This window comes from Erinaceus europaeus, chromosome 12 (assembly GCF_950295315.1).
Source record: "Erinaceus europaeus chromosome 12, mEriEur2.1, whole genome shotgun sequence".
In the NCBI taxonomy this organism is placed as follows: Eukaryota; Metazoa; Chordata; class Mammalia; order Eulipotyphla; family Erinaceidae; genus Erinaceus; species Erinaceus europaeus.
The window spans coordinates 43255679-43275809 of NC_080173.1; the positions used below are offsets into that span (position 1 = coordinate 43255679).

General features: G+C 42.4%; 1 long non-coding RNA gene across 1 annotated transcript in view; it reads right to left on the minus strand.

The window, feature by feature from the left end:
- Window positions 1-981: 981 nt before the first annotated feature.
- The window catches only part of LOC132541715 (uncharacterized), a 77528-nt gene continuing 58378 nt past the window's right edge, over window positions 982-20131 (minus strand). The window contains exon 3 of the long non-coding RNA XR_009552814.1: window positions 982-1249. This is a non-coding gene — a long non-coding RNA (uncharacterized LOC132541715). The remainder of the gene's footprint in view (window positions 1250-20131) is intronic.

Sequence of the window (20131 nt, forward strand, 5' to 3'; positions counted from 1 at the left end):
TCTTCCTGGAGCTTGTCCTGCTTGGGCCAAGAACATAGAAGCCCCTGGAAGCCAAGGCCATGGTTCTATGCTCCACAGGGTCAGGCCCACAGAGGGGATCAGAGGGGAGGGTCAAGGAACCATCTACCTGAGAAGTGAAGGCTCTTGCCATCTTCCTTCAGGTGTCAGCCCAGGGCTCAGAGACGCCCCCCCCCCAACTTCTCTTCAGGCCTGATCTGACAGTGGGCAGCCATACCCTCAGCTTCCTGCCTGCCACTCCCAGTCAGTGGTGCCAAGTCAGAACAACCATCAAACATGGGAAGCGGTGATTGCCCAGATTGCAAGAGTGCTAGGTCCCCAGAGATACATATGCAAAACAATGGAAGACTCCAAGAGACTTGCAGGCCCTTTGGCCAGCATCTGGAGAGGGGCCAACGGCATCTGGACTTCTGGAAGCTGTCTACTAGGGGTGGAAACACAGAGGTTGTGCCAAAGGCAAGCCACTTTGGAAAACATCAAGAAAAGAAGTCTGCTACTAGGTGGAGCAGGAACAAGAAAGAGGCCAGGTCTGAGTACCCTGCTACCAGAGGTGGAGGCTGGCCGGGGGGGGGGAAGACCCTCCCCCCAAGTTTTCTCACTTGTCCCTGGCAGCTTCTCTGTAAGCAGTCCCTTCATCCCATCCTTACCTGGGCACTACAGAGGAGACATCATTTCTCTGGCCTTCCTTGTCTACTAAGTGATTATAAAAAAATCAAAGTCCTTGACTCATTTAGATGGTTGGAAAGATTAATCACATAAAAATGTTTAGTAATGCCACCATGTGGTAGGCACTAAGATACCATTTTGATTTGTCTTTACTTATTTAGAAGTTAAATTGACTGAAAATGTTATCTTTTTAAAAATAATTTTTATTTATAAAAAGGAAACACTGACAAAAACCATAGGATAAGAGGGGTACAACTCCACACAATTCCCACCACAAGAACTCTGTATCCCATCCCATCCCATCCCCTGATAGCTTTCCTATTCTTTAACCCTCTGGGAGTATGGACCAAGGGACATTATGGGGTGCAGAAGGTGGAAGGTCTGGCTTCTGTAATTGCTTCCCCACTGAACATGGGTGTTGGCAGTTTGATCCATAGTCCCAGCCTGTCTCTCTCTTTCCCTGATGGGGTGGGGCTCTGGGGAAGCAGGGCTCCAGGACACATTGGTGGGGTCATCTGCCCGGGAAAGTCTGGTTGGCATCACAGTAGCATCTGGAACCTGGTGGCTGAAAAAAGAGTTAACATATAAAGCCAAACAAATTGTTGACTAATCATGAACCTAAAAGCTGGAATAGTGCAGATGAAGATTTGGGGGTCTCCGTTCTGTAGATAGTTAGTAGGCCTATTTTAGTTATATTCCAAAGGGCCCATGACTATAATAGTTTTCATTTGTTTTGTTGTTGTTGTTGTTGTTTGTTTGTTTTTTCTGAGCCTGCCATCTGATATGCAGGTGTACCCAAGTTATTGTCTGGGGAAATGATATGATGGCTGGAGAAAGGACCAGAAAACTGGATCAGGAAAGAGAGTAGCTCTCAAATATGGAAAAGGTATATAAATATTGTTGACTGTAAACCCCATCGATTTGATCTGATCTGGGGCCCAAATTCATCTTAGGAGCCTATGTGACCTCTCATCTTATATTTGGGGCTAGGGAGATGACTAAGTAGTAGAATGGATGCTTTGCATCCATGAGTCCCTGGGTTCAATCACTGGCACTGAATGCAAATATATATGTACATATGTGTGTATATATTCATCAAAGCTTGCCTCATACCCACAAAACATGTTTTAAAGTTTTATTTATTTATTTATTACTGGATAGAGACAGAGAGAAATTGAGAGGAGTGGGGGAGATAGAGACAGAGAGACACCTGCTGCTCTGCTTCATCAATTGTGAAGCTTTCCTTCTGCAGTTAAGGACCAGGAGCTTGAACTTGGGTCCTTGCACACTGTAAGGTGAGCACTTAACCAGGTGCACCACCACATGGCCCCCCACAGACCACTTTCTTTCTGTTTTTTAATGCCATGTATGCCCAGAGAAAGATCCCAGGGCCTTATGTAATTGGACTACCACTGAGAGGCCTTTCTGACACAATTATTCATATTATTATTATTATTATTTCTGTTATTATAATTATTATTGTTTTCTATAGTACTGCTCAGCTGTGTTTTATGGTGGTGCTAGAGATTGAACCTGGGAGTGTGGAACCTAAGGCATAGAATTCTTCTACATAACCATGCTATCTCCCTGAACTTCATCCCATCCTTTCCTTTCCTTTCCTCTCCTTTCCTTTCATTTCCTTCTCTTCTCTCTCTTTCTCTACCTCTCACTTTGAGAGAGGGAGGGGAAGAGAGAAAGGAGAGAGAAGAAAAGATAGGCAGAGAGAGGAGAGACACTGCAGCACTGCTCCGTCATCCCTGGAGATCCCCTGTATTTTCCATGGTGCTCCCATGGGGTTACAGGAGCTCAACACAGCAAGGCACATGTTCTACTATGTGGGATCTCTCCTGACCCTCCATGGCCCCTGCCTTCTCCATTTATCAGGTTTCCATGTTCCATTCCCCTCCCCTCTCCACCAACCTCTGCCTTCCCCAATAGACGAACACAGTATGTGAGAACCCAGCCCCTTTCCCAGGGCACAGGCCTCTGAAGTTGCAGTGTTGGCTGTGAGAAGGCCTTGATCCTCAGTTGAAGAAACCCCCAACCTTAGGGGCCAGGTGGTGGCACACCTGGTTGAGCACACATGTTACAGTGCGCAAGGACCCAGGTTCGAGCTCCTGGCCCCCACCTGCAGGGGGAAAGCTTCACAAGTGGTGAAGCAGTGCTGCAGGTGTCTCTCTGTTTCTCTCCCTCTCTACCATCCCCTTCCCTCTCAATTTCTGACTGTCCTCTATCCAACAAATAAATAAACATTTAAAAAATTTAAAAAAGAAGCATCTTAAAAAAAGAAAGAAACCCCCAACCTTATGAACAGATAAAGAAGGGGAGTTACTCCACACACACCAATGTTGTTCCTGTTCATGTTTATAGAAAAAAAAAAAAAACAGAGGATGAGGACTTCAGTGTAGTTATGAAGATGCCTGAAAAGCATCTTGGATCAATTCAGATTTAAGTAAAAGTCAAAAGCAGGGGAAGTGGTGTGGAAGTCGGGGGTGAGGGGCTGAGTCTTTGGAAAAGCAACTTCAGAGACAGAGGAAGTCCTGAGAAACCAAGGTTGGGGATGGGTGGGGACAACCCGGACAACCCCTCATATACAAACAAAGGTCAATGATTGCTTAAAATTTAGCAGGACTCAGAGGCAGGGACGAGCAAGTCTCAAACTCTCCTTTTAATTGTTGTCACTTGGAATCAGGGGCCACATTCAGACTAAGGATGGTAAAGCCCCAAACTGCAAAAGACCTTGCCTCTAAAGCACTGGTCTCCAATGCCTGTCTAAGTGCATGGAGGAAAAATCACATGCAAAACCAGGAACAGCTCCATGAACTGGTACATGGGTGAGGAAGAAACACAGCATATTAAGGGAGGGCAGCAAGCACTGTTTCACAGAGTGGCAAAGACATCGTCCTTTCAGGGGATGCTGGGAATCTCCTGGGAGATCAAGAAGAGTGACTGCCTTCTTCCCTGACATTGTCATTGTCCCACCCCTGTGTTTTTGCTCAGCAACAGGGCTGCCCCCACATCTACCTCCCCTCACTTCTCTTTACACACCCTTTCTAGCCAAACAGGCAGGCCCCAGGATGGGTGGTGTTTTGGCTTGTCCAGTTTTCTGCTTCTAGAGAATCTTTTCTCAGAGGGTGAGTTGGAAACTTTGGCCCTTGTAGAAGTGTGGGCAGCTGATTCTCACTGGGTGGGGCAGCAGGAAGAAACTGGCCTGGAGAAAGCATTGAGGACTCTCCTTGGAAGTGGTAAGGCAGCCCAGGAGTCTGGCTGTGATGTTTGGAGCAGAGTAAATTTGTTTGTGCCTCTATCTCTTCCCTGTAGGTTGGGATGGTTAAAGATCAGAGGCTGTGGCAATAATCCTGGGGGAAAAAAATCAGAGGCTGTGGCTGTTACTGAATAGGTCACCTGTGCCACTAAGGCCAACTCACTGGCTCACAGAGGGCCATGCTTGTCACAGGCCATAATGGCAGCCCTGTACTGGTTGCAAGATGTAGCAAAGCTGCATGGAGGAGGGGCTCAAGAGCCCTTCCCAAAATGCATCTCAAATGAAGGACATCCCTTTCAGGAACAGGACAGAGAAAGAAAGCACACCCAGCTGTGGAGGCTGGGTGGTGGTTAAATGTACATAGTACTAAGTGCAAGAACCACTCTGGTTCTTCGAGCCACTGCTTCCCACCTTCAAGGGGTAAGCCTTACAAGCAGTGAAGTAGGTCTGCAGGTATCTGTTTTTCTCTCTCCCTTCCCCTTCTCTTTCAATTTCTCTCTGTCCTATCAAATAAAATGGGAAAACAAATGGCCACCCAGCCCCAGTGATAACCCTGGAGGCACTAAAGAGAAAGAGAGAGAGAGAGAGAGAGAGAGAGGCAGTGTGTTGTACATGCAGCTCCCCTCCCATAACAACAAGGCCATGTTATTTCCCACTCCCTGAACCTTCTAGGATTGTCAGCAAATAAATGGAACCACTTCCCCACACCCAGGGTCACCTTATAGATTGTCTTTTCTAATGTTTTGTTCCGCTACCAGTAACAGAAAAGGAAATTTGAAAAATGTCCATTTACAATAAATAGTATCTCCCACCCACCCCCACCTCCCCAGCCTCATGAAACACTCAGGAATAAATGTCACAACAAACACAAAAGATCTCTTCACTGAAGACTACAAAATACTACTGAGAATATCAATCCCTAAAGAAATGGGATTGATACATTCATCGAGTGGGAGACTCCATATTTTCAAGATGTCAGTTATCTCCAAAGCAATATCTAGATATGACTCAATTTCAGTTTTTTAAATATATTTTATTTTAATAAGAAAGAAATACAGAGAGAATGATACAGAGAGAAAGACCAGAGCACTTCTCAGCTCTGGCATATGGTGGTGCTGGGGATTGAACCTAGGAACCTCATGCATGAAGGTCATTTGAATAACCATTATGCTGTCTCCCCAGTCCTCAATTTCAGTCTTAATCACTATAGATGTACTTGAGAAACTGACATGCTGAGATGAAGATAGCTTAGCATTTCAGCATAGGATTTGCATGCCTGAGGCCCCAGAAATCCCAGGTTCAATCTCCAGCACTACCCTATGTCAGAGCTGAGCAGTGCCCTCCCCACTCTTTCATATAAACAAATAAACAAATCTTTTTTTTTTTTTTTTGCCTCCAGGGTTATCACTGGGGCTCAGTACCAGCACTATGAATCCACTGCTCCTGGCAGCCATTTTAATTGGCTAAGACAGAGAGAAATTGAGTCAAGAAATACAAAGAAGGAGAGAAATATAGGCAATTACAGACCTGCTTCACCACCTGTGAAGTACCCACCTGCAGGTGGGGAGCAGGGGCTCAAACAAGGATCCTTGCATGGGTCCTTATGCTCTGTACCATGGGTACTTAAGCTGTTCAGACACCGCCTAGCCCCACCAAATCTAAATATTTTGGAAATGATGTGTTGACTCTAATTTTTTTTTTTTTAGTTTCTTCATTGGGGAATTAATGTTTTACAGTCGAAAGTAAATACAATAGTTTGTACATGCATAACATTTTTCAGTTTTCCACATAAATATACATCCCCCACTAGGTCCTCTGCCATCATGTTCCAGGACCTGAACCCTCCGACTCTAAAATTTTATGGAAATGTAGAGGATATGTAGTGGTCAAAGCATCTAACTTTACCTTCTTCTTCTAGCGTTTGCCCTTCTTCCGTAGCCAGTCAACAGCATCAGGTTGAGCCTGATGTAAAGTTTCGAGACCTCCTTTGAATCTGGAGAGGTGGCAGTCATTGACTATGTGGGTCATAGTCTGTCTGTAGCCGCAGGGGCAGTTCGGGTCATCTCTGGCTCCCCAGCGATGGAACATAGCAGCGCACCGGCCATGGCCTGTTCGATAGCGATTGAGGAGGGCCCAATCATGACGTGCTAGGTCAAAGCCGGGTTGACGCTTGCAGGGGTCTGTGACGAGGTGTTTGTTCTTTACCTCAGCTGACTGCCAACTCTGTTTCCAAGAGTCTGGAACAGAGAAGTTCAGTGTAGGCGTAGGGGACCAGATTGGGTGACTAGATGTCAAGCGTTGGACAGGGTGGGCGAAGATATCCGCGTATATTGGCAGGTCCGGTCGAGCGTAGATGTGGGAAATGAACTTAGATGATGCCGCATCCCGACGAATATCTGGCGGGGCGATGTTGCTAAGAACTGGCAGCCATGGAACCGGGGTGGAACGGATGGTTCCAGAAATTATCCTCATGGAGGAATATAATTTGGAATCGACCAAGTGGACATAGGGGCTACAGAACCATACTGGGGCACAGTATTCTGCAGTGGAATAGCATAATGCCAGAGATGATGATCGTAGTGTGGAAGCACTCGCGCCCCATGAGGAGCTGGCCAGTCTTGCAATGATGTTATTCCTCGCACCCACCTTTGCTGCAGTTTTTATGAGATGTTTGTGAAATGACAGAGTGTGATCGAGAGTAACACCAAGATAGACTGGCTGGGCTTCATGCCGGATTCTCGTATCGCCAAGCTGCACATTAAGCTCACTCGAGGCCGAGGCATGGTGTAGATGGAAAACAGATGATACCGTTTTTGCAGTGCTAGGGATTAGTCGCCATTTTTTACAGTAATCAGATATCAGAGACATGTCTTTCGTGAGTGTTTCCTAGAGGATGTCGAACTTGGATGCCTGAGTTGCACAGCAGATGTCATCGGCGTAGATGAACTTCCTTGAAGAAGTTTCTGGGAGGTCATTGATGTAAATATTAAATAGCGTAGGAGCCAGAACAGAGCCCTGAGGGAGGCCACTTGAGACAAGTCTCCATCTGCTAGACTTGTCACCCAGATGCACCCGGAATCTTCTGTTTTGGAGAAGAAACGATATAGTGTTGGCCACCCATGGAGGCAGGCATCTTGAGATCTTGACTAGGAGACCACGGTGCCAGACCGTGTCATAGGCTGCTGTGAGATCAACAAAGACAGCACCCGTCTTTAAATTCTTCTGGAATCCATTTTCAGTGTAAGTTGAGAGGGTCAGGGCTTGTTCGCAGGTAGATCTTCCTGGGCAGAAACCAGCTTGGGCGGGTGATAGGAATTTCTCTGTAAGATGAGAAATACGTGACAGAAGCAGCCTCTCAAGGAGTTTGTAACACACGGAAAGGAGAGAAATTGGTCTATAACATCACCCCAGAATTCATTCTTAACCTGGGTCCCACAGCAAAGAAGTGGCTCGCTTCATTCCTGTCCCACATCTTGGAATCTGAGTCTATGCCCAAAGTTTGGCGTCGTGCGAAGATAATAGCGGTTTTGAAACCAAAGAAAGACCCAACACTGGCCGCCAGCTATAGACCAATTTCTCTCTAACTTTACCAATTTACTATAAGACTTTAGGAATCAAGACATTGGGTGGGGGTATAGCATAATGGTTATGCAGAGACTTTCATGCCTGAGGCTCTCAAGTCCCAGGTTCAATCCCTTACACTGCCATAAGCCAGAGCTGAGCAGTGCTCTGGTTTAAAAAAAAAAAAAAAAAGGAATCAAGACATTGAAGCATAAAGAAATAGTTCAACGGAATGGAAGAGTACCCAGAAGTAGATTCTTAATTAAGCAATAATTTAATTTTTATGCCATCATTATGGCAATGCAATGGGAAAAGGAATGTCTGTTCAATGAATGGAGCCAGAACAACTAAATAGCTGCATAGAAAAAAATAAATAAGTAAACCCCTCCCTAGCACCATTCATAAAAACTGATTTGAGAGCCAGAAAAATAGCTCGCTTGGATAGTGTGCTGTTTTGTCATGTATGTGACCCAGATTCAAGCCGGATCCCCTGTAGTGAAGGAAGCTTTGCTGCTATAGTTTCTTCTGCTCTTTCTGTCTCTATCTAAAAACAAACAAAAAAGGAGCAGGGTGGTGGTGCATCTGGTCAAGCGCATGTTACTATGCACAAGGCCCAGTTCAAGCCCCTGGTCCCCACCTGCAGGGGGAAAGCTTTGCGAATGGGGAAGTAGTGTTGCAGGTGTCTCTCTGTCTCTCTCCCTATCACCCCCTTCCCTCTCAATTTCTATCTCTATCTAATAAATAAAAATATTTTTTAAAGTTTCTATTAAAAAACTTTATAAAACCAAACAATTTGAAATGGATCATAGGCCTTAAGCATAAGCTAAAATCACATACTTTCTAGAATAAAACATAGGATAATATCTCTGAGGTGTAACCATAGGCAAAGGTATTTTATAATATATCATGAAAGACAAAAATTATTTTTAAAAAAAGAGTAATAAATCGAGGCATCATCAAAATGTAAAACTTCTGCTTATCAAAATATACCATTAAGAAATGGATGACCTCATACTGGGAAAAAATATTTGCAAAATATCCTGACAATGGGCTATGGAGTCCCTGTAGCTTAAAGATGAAACAATGAAGAACCCAATTTTTGTAACAAAGAAAAGATCTGAACAAAAAATTCAAAGGAAAATATATAGATGGGAAAGAAGAACATGAAAAGGTGCCCACCATAGTTAGTTATTAGAAAAAGGCTAAATTAAACCACAATGAGTGGTCTGGGAGGTGGCGCAATGGATAAAGCATTGGACTCTCAAGTATGAGGCCCTGAGTTGCATCTCCAGCAATACATGTGCCAGAGTGATGTCTGGTTCTTTCTCTCTCTCTCTTTCCTCCTATCTTTATCATCAATAAATTTAAAAAAGAAGAAGAATTAAAAAAAAAAACAATGGGACACCAACATGTGCCTACCAGCAAAACTAAAATTACAGACTGATAGCATGAAATGTTGGCAAGGAGATGGAGCAATCAGAACTCTCACATATTGTTGGTAAAAATGTAAAACAGTACAACCACTTTAGATAAAGATCTGTGTTTCTTAAAACAAAGTCTATCTGTGATCATCAATTCCACATCTAGATATTTTTTAAAAATATACCTTACATTTATTTATCTATGAGAGAGAATGAGACTATCACTCTGACATATGTCATGTCAGGGATAAAACTTGGGACATTACTCATGCAAACCCTGTGTTCTACCCTCCTGGCTACCACTTCTAGGTATTTACATGAAATAAATGAAAGCACATGACAACAAAAATGTTCACACAAGAATGTACATAACTGACAGAGTAGCAGCAGCTGTGTTCCTCTCCCCTCCCCTCCCCTCCTCTCCTCTCTTCTCCCCTTTCTTCCCCTCCTTTCCTCTCTTCTCCCCTTTCTTCCCCTCCTTTCCTCTCTTCTCCCCTTTCTTCCCCTCCTCTCCTCTCTTCTCCCCTCTCCCCTCCCCTCCCCTTCTTTCTCCTCCTCTCCCCAGTCAACTAGGACTATCAAAGGAGATCACCTTGGACTGCAACAAGGTAGGACTAGAACTACTTTGGGAACCCACCAAATCACTGGTGAGTGCAAACACATATGGTTCATGGACAGAGAGGAAGCCCTAAGGAGAAATACAGCTAATACCTGGTAACAGTCCAGCAGTTTGCCGGTTGTGGCACCACCTCCAGCCTGCTTTACTTAAAAAAAAAAAAAAAAAAAAAAATTTCTGAGGGGAGGAAAGGACTCCCTTAAGGTTCACCAAATGCAACTGTGAGTCTCCATTGCTACTGCTCTCAGAGGCTGGAGCAGCAGAGAGGCCCAGTGTTGACATGGGGGATTGGGGGGTGGGGGCAGAGAAGTGGCCAGGAAACTCAGGAGAAGATCTACACCCCGCTGGACTAGAGGTGAGGCTGTATAGTGGGAGCCTTTCCACACTGTTCTCCTGATGAATTGGGAGATACGGTGAATAATTGCCGCAGAACCCACAGAGTATAAACGGGATTTGTTTGGAAACTCACAGGGCCAAATAGTACTGCCAGCTTGGTTCTGGCTGCTAGCAGAAGAGCTGAATTTGGATATTCAAGACATGGAAGTGTCTTTGCATAACCACTGTGCTATCTCCCTGACCCTGATTTATCTCTTGCTCAGAAGTGAGTGATTAAGCTAAAAAAAAAAAAAAAAAAAACCTACTTATAGTTAAAAGGCTCCCACAGACTACAGGGAAGAAAAAGAACAAAAGAATGCACATAACTGCATTATTCAGTCACTAAAAATTAGAAATAGTTCCCATGGCTACCAAAAAGTAATGATTCTTCTGTTCAAATCATATAATGGGATATTTATAAGCTAATTAATTAAAAGGAATTAACTACAAATTCACACAACATTACAAATGAATATCCCATTATGCTGAGAGAAACAAAGTAGACATAAAAGAGTCTGTATAATATGATTCGATTTATATGAAGTCCAAGGACAGGTATAACTAGTCTAGAGTGATAAAAAATTAGTATAGTGGTTAACTGGGTGAAGAGGGGAGGAATGAATTGACAGGAAGAAGTCAGGGGGACTTTCTAGAATGATGGTAGTATACTATATCTTGATAGGGGGTTGAGTTATAAAAGTATAGGTATTTGACAAAATGCCTCATGTTTTATCAAGATCTGTATACTTCATGCATATAAATTCTCCTCAAGAATTTATCATTGTAGGGCTGGGGAGAAAGCATAGTGGTTGAGCAAAAAGACTTTCATGCCCAAGGCTCTGAGGTCCCAGGTTCAATTCCCCAGCACCACCATAAGCCAGAGCTGAGCAGTGCTCTAGTCTTTCTACCTCTCTTTCTCTCTGTATCTCTCATTCATTAAATAAAATAAAATAAAATAAAATAAGATAAGATATTTAGAAAAATATTTTTGAAAACTGAACTCTAGTGTATTATTTCAAACATCCTAAAGTATCAGGGGGTAAAATACACTGGTGTCAGCAACTTTCTTTGAAATGACACCCCATGGAGGGAGCCGGGTGGTAGCGTACCAGGTTAAGTGCACACAGTATGAAATGACACCCCAAAGAAAGTATAAAAGATGGAGAGAGAAAGAGAGGTGTATCGCTAGGCAGTTAAGCAGACAGAACAAAATATCAACTATAGCGTCGAGGTGGTAGGTGTATGAGTGCTCGAGTACAGTTCTTTCAAATTTTTAACAATAAAAAGCTGGGGAGGCAAAACAAATCTATCTTCATTGATACAGTCTGGACCACCCCCCCACCCGCCAACACACACACATACCTTCCAAGAAACCACTGTGACTAGGCCATTGAGTCTGCATCCTTACTCACTTGGTCACTAAAAGAAGTCACTGTTGAACATCATCATCACCCAAAGCTGCCCAACTCCTCTCCTCAATATCCCAAACTTCTGTGAAGCACCCATTCTACCACCCCCTCAACCTCTTCTAGAAACTTCCCTTGACCTCTGTAGTCTATTAAAAATCAAACTAGCTTCTGAGGCTAGATTCCCTGTTCAAGAGGAAGTACTTTTCCCCTATCATATTCCAGGTAACTCAGTAACCTTCATGTGAATGGTGTGGGGAGGTGTTTTCCTTGCTCTCCAAATTATTTCTCTTCTTTCCTCAAAAATTCTAGTGTGTGTGTGTGTGTGTGTGTGTGTGTGTGTGTGTGTGTGTGTGTGTGTAGTTCACACCAATTTGCTAAACCAGATGTAGTACCCTCCCCAGTGCATCTGTATGCCTTGAAACCAACCTCCAAACTATATCTGCACTACATCTGCAACCAACATCCAACCTGCAACCAACCTTTAACCTAGTTCATCACCAACATCTGCACTGTAGCCCCAACTGCTGTCAGTATTCTTGTGACTTTATGGTCTACCATGGATGACCCCTCAGTACTTTGACCTTACCTCCAAAGATCTTTTCCTCCATGTCAACTCAATCCCCCTTTCCCACCCACATTCTTTTTTTCTTAATATTTATTTATTTATTCCCTTTTGTTGCCCTTGTTTTTTATTGTTGTAGTTATTATTGTTGTTGGATAGGACAGAGAGAAATGGAGAGAGGAGGGGAAGACAGAAGGGGAGAGAAAGATAGACACCTGCAGACCTGCTTCACCGCCTGTGAAGCGACTCCCCTGCAGGTGGGGAGCCAGGGGCTCAAACTGGGATCTTTAGGCTGGTCCTTGTGCTTTGCACCACTTGAGTAAACTTTAATCCACTTCGCTACCACCCGACTCACCACATTCTTTTTTTTTAATTTATTTATTTATAAAATGGAAACACTGACAAGACCATAGGATAAGAGGGGTACAGTTCCCACCACCAGAGCTCTGTATACCATCCCCTCCCGTGATAGCTTTTCTATTCTTTAACCATGTGTGTGTAGAGACCCAGGGTCATTTCCCACCTACATTCTACACCTTGTCTCTCCTCTTTGACATTGTGATATCAAGCATCCCATTCAGATATGGTCACCCTTCCCTGGAGCTCTGACTCACCTTCTCCTGTTGGGCCAATTCAATTCATTCAGCCCCTTCCTCCTCAGCCCCTCATATTCCCTTCATTCCTACCAAAATACCCTGCCTCCTTTCCTGCTTTAGTTTTCTTTTTATCACTTGCACCTTCTAACATCAATTAAATTTACAAAGCTATTGTATTAGCTGTCTCTGTCCACCTAGGAGAATATATACTCTGTGAGGAGAGGTGGTTTTGTCTGTTTTATTCACTGCTGTGAACTCAGCACCTAGAACATTATCACTTGCAAGAAGAAAAAAGAGAGACAATGGCTTAGAGAAAGCACAAGCAATCTTTCAGGAATACCCACCTTCCTGCCCCATACATACCATGTTCTTTTCCTGTAACAATTGGAAGAGTGTCCAAACTCCTCTCTAAAACCTTGCAGACTATGGATATCACTTCCCCTCTCTCCTCAACAACTGAACTCTTGTGATGTTCTGCTCTCTCTGCCATCAACAATTTCTCTTTCTGACTCAGATCATGTCATTTTCCTCTACTACCTATGATTTCTCCAAGCTATTCTCATTACCCCATATGCACATTCAACTACTACATATTTCTTTACTCCCTCTGCCTCAGTTCCTCTTCATTCTTCAATCCACACCAGCCACCACTTGGTCCAAGAAGTAACTCTTAGAATGAGAACTCATGTGCTGGAACAAATCAGAAAGACATCAAGTTCCTGGGTCCCCAGTGGCCCTAAGGAAGGGCAGCACCAGTCCTGAATTGCCTGCCTCCAGGTTTATACTTGGTATGAGAGAAATAAATTCTAAGTTGTTTAAGTCATTGGTATTTGGGATTTTTTTCTCTGATTTATATTGACAGAATGATTTCTGAATAATTGATCTTATCTCTCCTTCCAGATTGCAAGCAACTTGAGAGCAATAGTTCTTTTCTCTTAGTTCTCTTGTTCTCTTGCTTTGCAAGAGAGTCTCTAAATAACGCTTCTTAGGGTGCACACAGTCTTGAAAATTAACCAGAGGCACCAATATATAAAACAGAGGACAACTGTGAACAGCAAATTTGGGTTTGTAGCCAGGGTTCCACTGCTGCTCCAGCAAGTGGGGTCATGTGTGGGATGGGCAAGGCAAGGGAAAACAAACTGAGGAAATAAGAGGAAGTGAGAGGCTGTAGGTAATGATGATTCATGTTGGGTTTCATTCTGCTTGTGTCTTGGCTGGTGAACTTTATTCATCGGAGGGTGCAGCTGGAGTTCCACCTCTAGCAGTTTCTTTTCTTTTTCAAACAGCTCCATTGAGATATAATTTGCATACCATACAATTCACCCATTTAAAAATGTACTATTCAGTGGTTTTCAATATATTCACAGTTGTGCAATCAGCACCACAATCAATTTTAGAATATTTTTATCACCTCAAGAGAAACCCCATACCCTTTAGCAATTGTTCTCTGTTCCTCCACACTCACCTCAGCCTAAGTGATTTCTCATCTATTTCTGTCTCTATAGATTTATTTAAACGGTGTCATCAGTAGGAATGTCTGGGGCCAGGTGGTGGTGCACCTGGTTGAGCATACCCATTACCATGTGTAAGGACTCAGGTTCAAGCTCCCACTCCCCACCTAAAGGCAAGAAAGAGGCTTCATAAGTGTAAAGTAGGTCTATCTGCAAGTGTCTATCTTTCTCTCTCCTCATCTCCTCCTCCCCTTTCAGTTTTTCTCTGTCTTATCAAATAAAATAGAAAGACAGGGAGGGGGGGAATGACTGCCAGGAGCAGTAGGTTTGTAGTGCTGGCAGTGAGCCCCACTGATAATTCTAGTGGCAATAAAAGGTGGTGGGGGGTGTCTAACTCTTTCCATTTAGTACAAGCTTTCAAGATTCATTCATATTGTAGTGTTTAGCAGTACTTTATTCCTTTTTATTTTTGAATAATAATTTTTCATTGCATGGATATTCCACATTTGATTTATGCTTTCATCAAGTGATAGATCTTTGCGTTTTTCCCAAAAATGTGGGGGACATTATGAATAATATTGCCATAAACATTCATGTACAAGATTTTGTCATCTGTATGGGTTTGACTCTCTTGAGTATATACCTAGGAGGGGAATTACTGGATTATCTGCTAACTGTGCTTTACCTTTTGGGGACTCATCTCACTGGCCTGCTGCTGAGTCTCTGTGTGTTGTTGCCTCATCACTCAGAGGATGTGCATCTCAGTTAGATGAATTTGTAGTTGTTTTCAAGAGCAGCTTCATTGTTTATATTGCCACTAGCAGTGTATTCCCTCCCACTTTTTTCTCTGATTCACTTTCATTTATTCATTTTTTTTTTTTTACTTAGAGAAGGAGTGTGGTCTAGTAGGTGGCACAGTGGGTAAAGCACTGGACTCTCAAGCATGAGTTCAATCCCCAGCAGCACATGTACCAGAGTGAAATCTGCTTCTTTTTTCTTTTTTCCTTTTTGTAGTTTTTTTTTCCAGAGCCCTACTCCGCTCTGGTTTATGGTGGTACAAGGGATGGAACCCAAACCTTGGAGCCTCTGAGATGAGAGTCTGTTTGCAGAATCATTATGCTGTCTCCTATGCCCACTAGTTCTTTCTCTCTCTTCATTTATCTTCTTCATGAATAAATAAAATCTTCAAAAAGTAAATAAAGTAGAAAAGGCAGGGCCATGTGGTGGTGCATCTGGTTGAGCGCACATGTTACACTGTGAAAGGCCCTGGGTTCAAGCCCCTGGCCCCTACCTGCAAGGGGAAATCTTTGTGAATGGTGGAGCAGGACTGCAGGTGTCTCTCTCCCTCTCTACCACTCCTTTCCCTCTCTAATTCTGGCTGTCTCTATTCAATAAAAAAAATCAATTAAAAAAAGAGGCAAAGAGCTTCTTTCCATGTGGTGGTGGCTGGGTTCGAACCCAAGTTGTATACATGGCAAAGCAGCACACTACCCAAGTGACCTGTTTCACTGGCCCAGCACACACATCCAGCCTCACCTCCCGGGCATCAGCACAGTGAAGCACCAAGGTACCCTCTGTGGGGAGGGACCACAGCTTGGGCCCTGCTGGTCTTGGGGTGTTCTGACAGGTGTACCCCTTCCAGGGGGAAAGGAAGGCAGGGCCCTTTTTCCCAGAGTCAGGCTGGACCCCACCCCCAGAGCAAGAAGCAGGACAAGTAGCCCCAGACTATCCAGTGTATTTCTCTATATCTTTACCAACAGTTGCTATTGTCTATTATTGCTGTTATTATTATTATTATAGTTAACCTAGACACAGAAAAAAGAAAGCCACCGTCATACCAGAGTTTTAGCTCTTAAAAAAATTATTATTTCACTTATCTCATATGAGATTGAGAATGTTTCATATGAAAGAGGAACAGAGAGAGGTCAGAGTATCTTTCTTATACATTAGGAATCAAACCAGGAACCTCAGACATGCGATTCTTGTGCTCTACCCAGCTGATCTAACTCCCTGGCTGCCAGTTTTAGCACTTATATTTAAGTTTGCTCCATTTTGAATGGATTTGCAGATACAGTTTGAAGAAGGGATCCAACTGTATTCTTCTGTGTGCAGTTGGTTATTCAGCTGTCCCAGCATCCTTTGTTGAAATTCTTTCCACAGTAAATTATTTGGGCATCTGTAATATTGTGACGTCTTATTTCTGAAATTATTGATTCTATCCCACTTTTCTAGGTATCTATCCTATATCAGTACTACATTGTCTTGATGGCTGTAGCATTGCAGTGATAAGTTTTGAAAGTAGGAAGCACAAGTCTACCAATTTTGTCCTTTTTAAAAAAAATAGTTTTGGCTCTTCTGAATCCTTTGAATTTTCATATGAATCATCTTGCTAATTTCTGAAAATATGTCAGCTAAAACTCCACAGGGAATTGTGCTGAATCTATAGATCTTTAACACATCTGAGCAATGTTTTACACTTTCTAATAATGTGAAAAGTTTCTATTGTTAAATTTACTCCTCAGTGTTTTGTTTTCTTGGTACTATTATAAGTAGAAATATTAATTTTCAGATTGTTCATTGCAAATATATAGAAGTACAACTAAGTTTTGTATGTCATAACCATTCTGTACTTACTTATCAGTTTTAATAACTTATAAATGGATTCTATAAGATTTTTCCATACAAATGTTCATATTATCTGAAATTACAGTTTCATGCCTTCTCTTCCAACCTGGATGAGTTTTATCTCCTAGTTTCCCCACTTGCACTAGTTAGAAACTTCAATTATATGGTTTGGATTTCTCTCTCTCTCTCTCTCTCTCTCTCTAATATCTTTATATTGGTTACAATCAACAGGGTTATAATTCCACACTGTTGCCACCACCAGAGTTCTGAATCCCAAGTCCCTCCATTACAAACCACCAAGGCTGCAGACATGGGTTAACTGTCATCCCTACAACTATCTTTCTACATTTGTACATAATTTCCTCCTTTCTTTTTTCTTCCAGGTCCAATCCTCTCTTCCTTTCAAGCCACACATAACCCTATTACTACATCCAAATATCTCTCCTTTTGTTGCCCTCTTCTTCTGGGACCTGATGGAGCTGGAGTTCAGAGTCCTCTTATCCTCTGCTTCCTATCACTTCTCCCCCACTGGGAGTATAGATCAAAGTTGTTTTAGGAGTTCTGGCTTCTGTAATCGCTTTTCTGCTAGACTTGGGCATTGGTACCCCCCAATCTGCATAACTAAAACGTTATGTCCACTGAACAACATAAACCTATTTTCCCCTCCTCTTGCCTGTCAATCATTCTACTCTTCGCTTAGCTAAAGCACAATGTTAAAGAGAAGTGGCAGGTATGGACATCTTTGTTTTGATCCTGATTTTAGAGGGAACCCACTCAGTCTTACACCAGTAACTATAATTAAACTTTGAGGATTTTTGCAGGTGCCCTTTATTAAGCTAGGAGTTATTTGTTATTCTTCTTTTTTCTCTCTCTCTGTCTCTCATAAAAGTTGCTGCATTTTGTCAAAGGCTTTCCCTATATGTATTGAGATTATCATGGGCTTTTTTTGCCTTTTGTTGATATAGTCTATAATATTAATTGACTTTGTAATATTAAGCCAACCTTGTGTTTCTGGGCTAAATCCCACATAATTATAGTATATAATCCTCTTGATATGCTCCTGATTTTGTTTTCTACATTCATTATATCTATTGATCTGCAGTTTTCTCTTCTTGTGTGATCTTTGCCTGGTTTTGTTATCAGGGTAATAGTGATATAATAATATGAATATGTCTTTCTAGTTTTTTTTTTGTTCTTGTTAATCTTTTGGTCATGTTTACCTCTTGATCTTTACAGTGCTCTGGGAAAAAGCCAGGTTCTAGGGGACTTTATCTGTATTTCTCAACTTTAGCATGCATTACAGTCAACTGGGAGCTCATTTAAAGCAATTCTATATAAATAAAAAAATTGAATTTGAAAAAAAATTAGTAATAACCAAACTAACTCTTCGACTCTGTGGTGGTTATCAGAGGTAATAAAGAAAGGAAGAGAGAAAGATTTGTGGGGGGGGGGGCACACCAGGTTAAGTGCACATAGTGTGAAGTTGAGGGATCCAAATTTGAGCCCCCAGTTCCCCACCTGCAGGGGGCTCACTTCACAAGTAGTAAAACAGGTCTGCAGGTATTTATCTTTCTCTTCCCCTTTCTGTCTTCCCCCACTCTCTCAATTTCTCTCTGTCCTATCCAACAACAGCAGCAACAACAACAACAATGGGGAAAAGATGGCCTCCAGGAACAGTGGATTTGTAGTGCAGACACTGAGCTCCAACGATAACCCTGGAGGCAAAAAAAAAAATTCATAAAAGGATCTCTTTGGGACATTTCTTAGAAAAACAAATGAGAGAGACTTCCAGAGGTGTGGCTAAAGAGTGGCAGCAACTGCATTTTGCTCTCCTGACTCAACTAGGAATAGTAAGGAGGATAACCTGAGAATGCAACAAGATAAGATTAGGATCACTCCAGGAACACACCAAGCCACAGATGAGTGCCAACACATGTGGCTCATGGACAGAGGACTTAAGGATTGATTCCTAGGGCTAAAAGTCCTTACCTACTCAGGAGTGGCTGGTACCAGTCCAACAGTCAACCAGTAGAAACACCACCTCTGGTCTGAGTTTTATCAATAAAGACTGCTGAAGGGAGGAGAACTAAAAACCCAACAATTTCCAGCTGTGGCTCTCCACTGCTGCTGCCCTTCAGGGGCTGGAACAGGAGCAAGGAAGCCCTATACTGACATAGGGGCGGGCACAGAGAGCTGGCTGGATGACTCAGGAGACAATCTACACACCCAGTGGTCAGGAGGTGTGGCTATATAGTAGGAGCCTTTTCACATTGTTCTCATGATAAATTAGGGAAGAGGGTGAATAATACCCTAAGAAATCAGGATTTATTCAGAAACACAGGGCCACAGAGCACAGTTTGACTCAGCTCCAGCTGGGGGTGAGGCTAGGATTATGCCCATGACTTTGGGCCCCTGGGGCATAGGAGTCACTTTGCATAACCACTGTGTTATCTATCCCCCACTATGTTTTATCTCTTGTTCAAAAGTGATTAAGATAAACAATCCACTAATAGTTAAAAAGGCCTCAGGCTCCTATAGCCTGCAGAGAAAATAAAGAAGATTGGAAGGTTTAACAGAGGGCTTAACAACCATTGTGCTTCACCTAAGGCACTGAGATAACATTAAAATAATTGTTAATTTCCAAAACTGTGAAATCTTACTTAGATACAAGTCGATCCAGGCAAGGGAGATTAGTGTTGACTGAAAAGTACTGAGAGAGGGACCTCATATCATACCAAATACAATGCTTAAACCAAAAAGAAACATTTAAGAAATAAACCAGGACAAAAGTCCAGATAAAAGATCCAAAAATATTGAAGCACATAAGAATGAAGACAACATCCAAACACTAATTGAGGCAATAGTTACAGGAGTGAGGAAAGCTATTGAAAGTAATGTCATCAGAAATAGGGAAACAACAAATGAGACTCTGAAAGAAAATATTAATTATCTTGAGGCAATTAGAGAACTGAAAGCTGAAGTAGCTGATCTAAGAGTACAACTAGCTGATCAAGTTAATACAGTATCAGAACAGGTTAACAAAATAGTTGAGCTACAGAAAACAACAGAGGGGAGAGAGAACAGAATAAGTGAGGCAGAAAACAGAATTAGTAAGATCAAGGATGAATTAGAGAAAACTAAGAAAGAAGTAAGAGATCTCAAAAAGAGATATTAAGAACAATAGAGACATATGATATGAATTCAAAAGAATTAATGTATACATTATTGGCTTACCAGAGGAAGAAAGAGGAAGAGGAAGAAAGCATTATATAGAACATGATACCTGAAAACTTCTCTACTTTAGACCATGTAAAAGACATAAAGGTTCAAGAAGCCCGGAGGGTCCCAAACAGAATTAACCCAGATTTAAAGACACCAAGACACATCGTATTTAGAATGAAAAGGAATAAGGATAAAGAAACGATCCTGACCAAGAAGAACTACAAAATCTAAATGCACCAATAACAGACAAAGAAATTGAAACCGTTATTAAGAATCTCCCAAACAACAAAAGTCCTGGACCAGATGGCTTCACAAACGAATTCTACAAAACTTTCAGGAAACAG